This window comes from Nicotiana tabacum, chromosome 10, assembly GCF_000715075.1.
Source record: "Nicotiana tabacum cultivar K326 chromosome 10, ASM71507v2, whole genome shotgun sequence".
Lineage (NCBI taxonomy): Eukaryota > Viridiplantae > Streptophyta > Magnoliopsida > Solanales > Solanaceae > Nicotiana > Nicotiana tabacum.
The window spans coordinates 153,632,047-153,640,713 of NC_134089.1; the positions used below are offsets into that span (position 1 = coordinate 153,632,047).

At 33.9% G+C, this 8,667-nt stretch overlaps 1 long non-coding RNA gene across 1 annotated transcript; it reads right to left on the reverse strand.

Annotated features, from left to right (window-relative positions):
• Positions 1-1,485: 1,485 nt before the first annotated feature.
• On the reverse strand, positions 1,486-2,219 carry LOC107799837 (uncharacterized). The gene is made up of 2 exons (XR_001651227.2): positions 1,832-2,219; positions 1,486-1,644 (listed from the first exon to the last, which is right to left on the reverse strand). It is a non-coding gene; the product is annotated as an uncharacterized LOC107799837 (long non-coding RNA).
• Positions 2,220-8,667: the final 6,448 nt, after the last annotated feature.

Sequence of the window (8,667 nt, forward strand, 5' to 3'; positions counted from 1 at the left end):
TTTTTAACAACTGGATTTTCTCTATAATTTTATTGGATATAGAATATATTTTCCTTGTCGTTTGTTTACTGTGAAACTTATTATATGATGAATCTTTTTGTATATATGAAGATGATTAAAAACAAAAAGTCAGATAATAATACTAGTGAAACTTTTGTTTTTCTTCCTTTAAGTTTGAAAATGGTATCAACTTCAATAAGCGATAATTTTATCTTTGACACACCCATTAAGAAAATTATAAACTCCTAAAGAAAGAAAATATATTCACTAAATTAAACTTAATTAATTGTTACCCTGACACATTGGAATATGTAAATAAGGGCAAATTTTAAAAAAATAAAATTAATTCCTTCTTGATTACGTAAGTGGACACTTATTTTGGACAAAAATAAAAAGGTAAGTATTACTAATTACTAAGTATGAGAATTTTTGGCTAAAATTATTCCTTATCTTTAAGGGTAAGTTTAACTTTATCCTCCACATATACCTTGAGTACCAATTGTCTTCTAAATTTGCAAAAGTTGAGCGCTTTTCGTCCATACAACATCCATTAGAAAGCTAGCAGCAACATGCGATCTGCAGGTGATACGTTTCAGTTTTCACCTCCAAATCTTCTTTCAAGAATTGTTCGGCTGAAAATTACATACGTAGTTTCACTAATTCAAACAAGACCCAGATCGCGGGCAAGTCCCAGATAGCATTGTTAGTACACTGTATTTATAAAATAATTTTGGAAAAGGAAATTAACATATAAAATAGAAATGTAGAAGAAACAGAATTTTATCCGAGCCCACTGAATTCATAGTGTTTCCTTAAAGAACTTAATCCCTTCCTAATACCCGAGGTTGTGGATTATTTCCTCCTAGAATAGAACGGATTACACACTGGTGTAACGGTACTTCAAACCCCATTATTTCAACGAACACAAGTTTTAAAGCTTAAATCGTCCATACTGACATTCTAAGTTTACCGACTATGTAGGTTGTTTGAATCCGGTGGAAGTAATAATTTTCTCCGGTAGAAAAGCTGGCAATCGACTGATTTTGGGGGTGAAAGAGAGCTGGATTTAAATAAAAAAAATGTTTCATGTGTAGTTGAGTAATGGCTCTGCTAGTTTTCTAGCGAATGTCATGTTATTTGTTAGTTGGACTAAAGGCGGTTAACTTTTGCTAACTTAGAGGATAATTCACGCTCAATATTATATTTGAAGGACAAAGTTAAATTTACCCTGAAAAGATAAGGGATAATTTTGGTAAAAAAAAACTCCTAAGTATGAGCAATAGCAAACGCATTTAGAAGTGAAACAATTACTATGAACATATTATTTGATTAATATCTTCATAAGTATTTACGAGAGAGAGAGAGTCCATTGTTATTTTATTTTCTCTTATTAATTATTAATGTTCATTCAATTCTGAGGCTAGCTAACTTGGTTTAAAAAAACCATTCTTACAAAGGAGTAATTACGTACTAGTACAAGTAAAGAAAAGGAAAAAAAATATGTAGTGATAGAATTATCAACTTAAACAATTTTTTGCAATACTACATTATTTATGCTAACAAACACCACATATTCCTTTCTCGCAAAATCTACATAGGCATAATCACCCAGCTAGTATAGGCGAAAAACCTAAAATAACCTAACTGCAAAAAAAAAAATTAAAAGTTATGGAATTAAAAAAAATTACATGTGTAATTAAACTAAGCTATCTATACCATAATTTGTACAAAATTGAAATTGGTGAATACAAATATTGAATCACCAATATAATACAGAGGAAAACTCTACAACCAAAAGACAAACTAATGAATGAAAATTAAATTACTATACCTTTAACGGATAGCAAGAGGAACTCTAAATGCAGAATTCAAGCCTTTCTTTTCTTGTTGTGTAGAGGATTTGGTCCAGTGGGAACTCTCCTCTTATCGGACTCAAAGCCTCTAGCAAACGGCGCACTCGCCTGAGGTTGAAAAACTTGATGTTTTCTCGCCATCGACGGACCGGAAAATCGTGCCGCCGGTGGACGGCCGATGGCGTGAAGTAATACAATTTGAGAAGTGAAGAGGAGAAAGAAGAAGAAAAAGAAATGAAAGAGACTGTTCATGATTGAAGAATGTTGTTATGTTAAAGTGCTAGAAAAGGTTGAAAATGGTAGCTAGCATTTTGTGGATTATATATATGGACATGGTTGGTCCAGGCTCCTGTTATAAAATTAATGATTAAATTACATAAAATTCCGTGTCGCCATAAATTCTTTATTTTATTTCAATTTATTAAGTCTTAGGCTTTGAATTTTCACACGTTGGTCTTTTTATTGATTTATAGAAATAAGAAAATTTTAATTTTGTAAACATTCTTTTCTTTATGATTCAAAAGAATCAGCAGTTGTCCAAACGGTAAAGTTATCTTTGCGTGACCTATGTAGGTTCAAGTCGTAGAAGCAGCCACTAACGCTTGCATTAACGTAGATTATCTACACTACACCCTTTGGAGTGCGACCCTTTCCAAAACCCTACGTGAATGTGAGATGCTTTGTGCACCGGGTTATCTTATTTTCTTTCTTCAAAAGAAACAACAATGGTCCTTCTTTCCAAATGTTTATCAGCATTCAATATATATATACAAAATAGATATATAACATTTGTTTTTTTATATAAGATCTACCGCTTAATCAAGACTGGAAACGTTCATTATCGGATATAATTTTTATTTTTTTATTTTTTTTGGTTCTCAACATATATGATGTGTTACTCTTACCTCCCTTGAGACATTAACCACTAAACCATCCCCGTTTATTTAATTTGTTTAATGTATTTTATTTTCCGATTTCAGTGATTCTAACTTTAATTCGAAGTTATTCGTGCAATTTTATGTAGCAAAATTGTTTTTGTATTTATTTTTTTATTTAGTAAGAGAAGGACTGAAGGAGGTGACGGTGCGTGAGGGCGATTGCGATTAGGTTGACGTTTACAATTTAATGGGACGGTGACTTCACTTTGAGGGGAAGTGAAGGTTTTCGTTGTCACTTTGATTACTGAAAAAGACGTAATTATCCTCTTGACTTTCACTTTCATATGGTAATCATTTTTCTTTGGAATATTTATCAGTAAGTTGGTGATATACGCGGCGAGGGGCATTTTGGTCATGAAAAAAGTCAAAGTCAAATGCCGACGCACTCATTAGTCCAATATAATACAAAAGTGTCTTAGTATAAATTACTTTATTTTATGGTAATTAGTCGAACAACAACTATCTAATATGGTGGAAATAGAATAGAAAGGCTAAATAATTTTTGGGCAATGCAATAAATAATGAAGACTTTCCTTATCAAGATCATCATTCACCAAGTCGTTTTCCATAATAGTTACTATAACTTATACGATTCAACTTTCCTTTTTTTCTTTGTATTGAAATTCCGGTACTAATGATGATAACGTGTCATCGAGATTATGAGGTACGTGGATTCATGATCTTTTTGCAAAATTTAATATTTTATGTATGTATTTTTTTAAAGTTTGTATAATATTAATCGTTGGCACCTATACTCCAATAAAGCTGAATGGTGCATGTAGTTGAATATTGAGTTATTTGCTAAGAGGAATAGGGATTAATTCCCACTTAATATGATTTTTCTCCTTTTTTTTAGTAGTGCACCCATATACCATAAATCCTAGATCCGCCTCCGATGAAAAAAATTCAAAAATAGCCAGATTTACAAGTGGTCATTCAAAAATAGCCACAGTTTCAAAAGTAATCGAAATTTAGCCACTTTTTAATTCTGAATGAATACATTGATCAAAATGTGAAAAAATACTCCAGTATAATATATTGGAATTCCAGTATAATATACAGGAACTCTTTCTTCGAACTCTTCCTCCTCTACTTTCCATTTGCCAAAATCACTTAAGAAGTTAGCACTCTACTTTCCATTTGCCAAAATCACTTAAGAAGTTAGCACTTAATCCGAAGATTCATGAAAAGCGCACTCATCTCTCACAAGAGAATGTCACAAGTACGGCTTCAAGTACCATAGGCTTGCCCCTTATGTAGATCGCCACTATTGTAAGCTCACTCGGTTTGAAATCAAGTAGGACTTTTTCGGGATGTAATGAAGGCTTTTAGGTTAGGGTAGGATACCGTATGGGTAAGTGGTTACACCTTTCCTTAAGCACTCCATCTTTTATTTCTCGGCTCACACTTGCCAATTCTTAGAGGCATTTTCTTTTATTGGGGACTAGAGAGACTTAACATCACTCTTTCTTGATCATTTCATTCTTTTTCTCCCTTTTTGATTTCTCAATATTTGGGATCATTACCTCTTTTTTAATCCATTCAACCCTTACACTTATTCACTTTTTGCATTTTTCTTTTTGTCCTTTTCTTTTCTTGCCTTCTCTTCTCATAGAGACCATTTCTTTTTCTATTTGTGCCTTATTACCTTTTGAAATTTCTCAGCTCTCCCCCAAACTTACGTTTTAAGCCATTTGTTTCACAAGAGTGTTAAGGAAAGCTCAGGTGCCAAGAGAGGGTCACGACAAAATGGGTAAAGGCTTGTAACATGATATCAAATGAGAAAGACTAGAAGTTCAAAGGGGTTGAGTCGAGATAAAGACATTGGTTGGCAATAGAAAACTCAAATGGGTCAAGGAGAGCCTACAATCACTTCTCAAACCAAGCAAAACTTAGGATTTCGCCTTGAAACACATTGGGGGCAAGTTCTAGACTCTTCGCACGGATACTTGGACTAGCAATAATTCCTCTCACCCCTCACGCAACTAGATTATAAAAGAGGATGGAGTCGAGAGCCTACCACGACCACATTCAAGTTTAAAGATTACTATGGTCCAATTAAACTGCTCGATGATTACCAAAGTCAACACAAGAGTCACAAAGTCACTAACTAAAGATATTTCTTTTAAAAACCTTGTCTCTAACCATAAGCACGTAGTTAAGTCTGTTGGTGTCTTTTTTTTTAGCAAACATGAAATATATATGTTAGAAACTATGTAGCGTTCAGTACATGACTTTCATACTTTGTATCACTAAGGACACTTTGATTGACTAAGCTTGCTAGGGTATTAAAAGCACCATAAGATAGAAACTTCACAAAAACATAGTGTTATACTAGTTCACTTTCCAAAAAATATTTTACATAAGATGGTGGTTCAACAAAATGTCTTTTCCGCTTTGTTTGATTAGCGCTTTCTTTGCCATTTAATGAGCTATATTATTCCCTTGCCTGAATGTGTGGAATGTGTGCTGGAGGGTTACCTCCTTCTGCTGGAGCATTAACATACTGCATTCATTAACAATGTCATCATATAATTTGTTGCCTTGTTGGATAGACTGGATTACCTCCGTGGAGTCTGTCTCGATTTCAAGAGGGAACATTCCCCATGCTTGTGCTGTTTTGAGTCCCTCTAGGAGTGCCTTGATTTCTGCTTGTAATGATCCACTAGCATGAGTTGATTTTGCAGAACCAACTACCTAATTTCCATTGGCATTCCTGAATACACCTCCCAGGCCACATTTTTGGTTATTACTATTGAAACTAGCATCTATATTTAGTTTAAACCATTCTTTTGGTGGTTTATGCCATCTAACTTTAATGGGGATTTTTTGAGGAGATTTTATACTTTTTTCAGTGAGAAGTTTAAATTTAGTTGCCCTTTGAATAATAAGGTCACCATTTATAGGATTTTCAGTATTGTTTTGATTGTTGTTATTTCTATTTAACCAAATGTACCAGATGGCAAATGGAAAGAAAGAAATCCAATTTATGAATTTGTTCTTTAGTGGATAGTCAAAAGCTTTTAATTGAAGAAGCCAATGTTCAACTTGAGCTCTATAGAAATTTTGCCACCCAAGACTGTCCCAAAACGGTTTAGTGGCTTTGCAGTTAAAGAAAATATGGGTTATGGATTCCTCTTTTTTGCATTTATATATAGGGCAGTTTGGATCAATGTTTAAACCAATTCCTGCCAGGTATTTTCTACATGGTATCCTATTATGGAGATATTGCCATAAAAAGGATTTGATTTTATTTTGACATATTAAATCCCAAATCCATTTGAAATCTATTTAGGTATATGTTGGAGGTTCTATAATATTGTAGCAAGTTTTGGTCGTAAATATTCAATTTGTAGTTAGAGACCATATTGGGATGTCACTAGTTGGTTCCTTTAGACGAATTCTTACTTTGGAGATGTTCTCCGTAATGTCATTTGATCATTCCCAACTATGCCTTATAAAAAGGACAAAGCGGTCGTTGCAAATATAATTCGGTTTACAAGTCCGAAGTCGAATCCCACAGAGAACTAAGGTTTAGCTACAACTGTTCAATATTGCTAAGAAGCACAAGTCCAAACAATTTCCTAATTATAAAGATTATAATATTTATTTTTATCTAATCAACTAATAAATATTAGAAAGCAGTAAAACTATCAACTAATAAGGATAAGGATTGGAGACAAGATTAAGGAGGTCTATTGTTATGATTTCCCCTATTGTCGGAATCCTTCCCGCTACATTTTCTATAGATTTGCCTAAGTATTCACTACAGATCATGAGCGCTCTGACTGTCGTAACTCTCTCCCGAGTAATTACCATAATTTACTAGATATATTCTCCCGAATTACGCTAGCCGGCATTAAGTACGGCTCACTCGGATCACACCCAAGATTTTGTTATCCCTATTCTCACCTTTAAACCCTCTGTATTGATTCCTCATATACGTTAGGAGTGATGTTGTTCAACAACTACCTAAATATGCACTCTCTCTCGAGTAATACACACTAAATAGGCACAGTCGATTGAGAGCTCTTTAACCAACCACAATAATAACATAGTTGAACAAATAGAAAAAATACTACAACAAATCTATATTAACATAACAAGAAAATCATCCTCTAATAGGTTCCATCAAAACTCTAGATAACAAATTAGCTATTCATAATAGTATTCAAAACTACAATACTAAATTTCATAACCAATAATGGAAATAGGAAGAAGGAAGTGAAAAACTCGTAGAAGAATTCTCCGCATTGCTCATAGTGTGTTCTTGCTTTATTAGGTCGAATCTCTGGCCTCATTAGGTCTAAATTATGTAAAAGGTCTGTCCAAGTCCCTCAAAATAGCATTTTTACATTTATAACAAATAGGGTTGCGCCCAGACGAAACACCTTTTCCTACGTAAAATAAGACTCTGGCTCTGTAAATTTTGCACAGGCGCGTCGCACGCTGCAGTGCCCTGTGCATGGCGGCAGTGGGAATTTGCAAAAATACAAAACATAAAAGTTGTAGCCCTTTCAAATATCTTTCCAACAATATATTGTGGAGCCCAAACGGAGTTCTGAACAAAAGGTTATGTGCATTTTACTAAATAATGCACCATATGCTCACTCGATTCTATGTTTCATTCTTAACTATCATTCGTTGATCCCCGAACATGATCCCAGCTTCATTCCTTGGGCTTTTACTCACTTCAAAGCTCCAAATCACTTGAATTCTTTTCATAACATCTACATATCTCGGAATCACTCCTGTAAGGCATAAAATACATAATTAGTGCAAAACACTAGCGATTAAAGCTCAAACTCAATTGAAGTGTAATAAATTAGAGTGTAATAAGTGACTAAAATACGTAATTATAGACTATCATCAATACCCCACACTTAAACTATTGCTCGTCCTCGAGCAATCAAACTACACTTTATATAGACACGACCTTTTTAAACAATTCTCCTAACTCATCACACCAAAAATTTTAAAATAGACTAAGCACAAAGGCGTACCATCTTCACCTCAAGATTTAACTTACAAGTATCGCACATTATTCATAACTCACCCACTTACTCTAACATAGAGGTCACTGACATTACCTTTCCTTCATGAATCAAGTGCCCTCACACAATAAAAGAGAGTAGTTCCACAAAATAAAATTTAAGAGCACTTAGGAACTCAAGATAGAAAGAATTCACTCACTCTCAGAAATAACATTCATATGCCACAAAAGATGCACCATAGGCTTGCCCGTAATGTACTACTCTACTAATCAATCTCATTCAGTCTAGAATCAAGTATAACTTTATTTGGTTGTAATGTAGGTTGCGGGACGGGTAGGGTATATTTAAATATAAGAGTGAATACACCTCCCTAAGCACTTTAATACATATACTTAAACATTCAAACACATACTTATGCTAAACCATAACTTCACCTTCACATTAATATATATTAACTCCATACTTCTTTAAGCACAATTACATCAGGAATCACCACTTATCAAGGAATATTTCTCAGCAATACAACTTGTTTTTTCAATTCAAGTGACTCTTACTTTTTTCAAACAGTACACCTTTCTTCTTATTTCATTAGTTCCACTCAAAAGCCAAATCAACCACCCCACACTTTAACTTTTACATAAATCATCACAATTCAAGTGCTCGTGAGAGGTGAAAAGGTTTAAATAGATGGTTAATTCAAACAAATGGGTAAGACTTGTAATGTGGTTGCCACAGAAACAGGATTACAGGCTCAAAGGGGTTATCTACGATACATAACAATTAGGAGGGTAAAATATATATATGGCTCAACAAAGAAAACGCCTATATCACTTCCAAGACTGAACAAAACTACTATTTCGCTTTCCAAACACATGGGGCAAG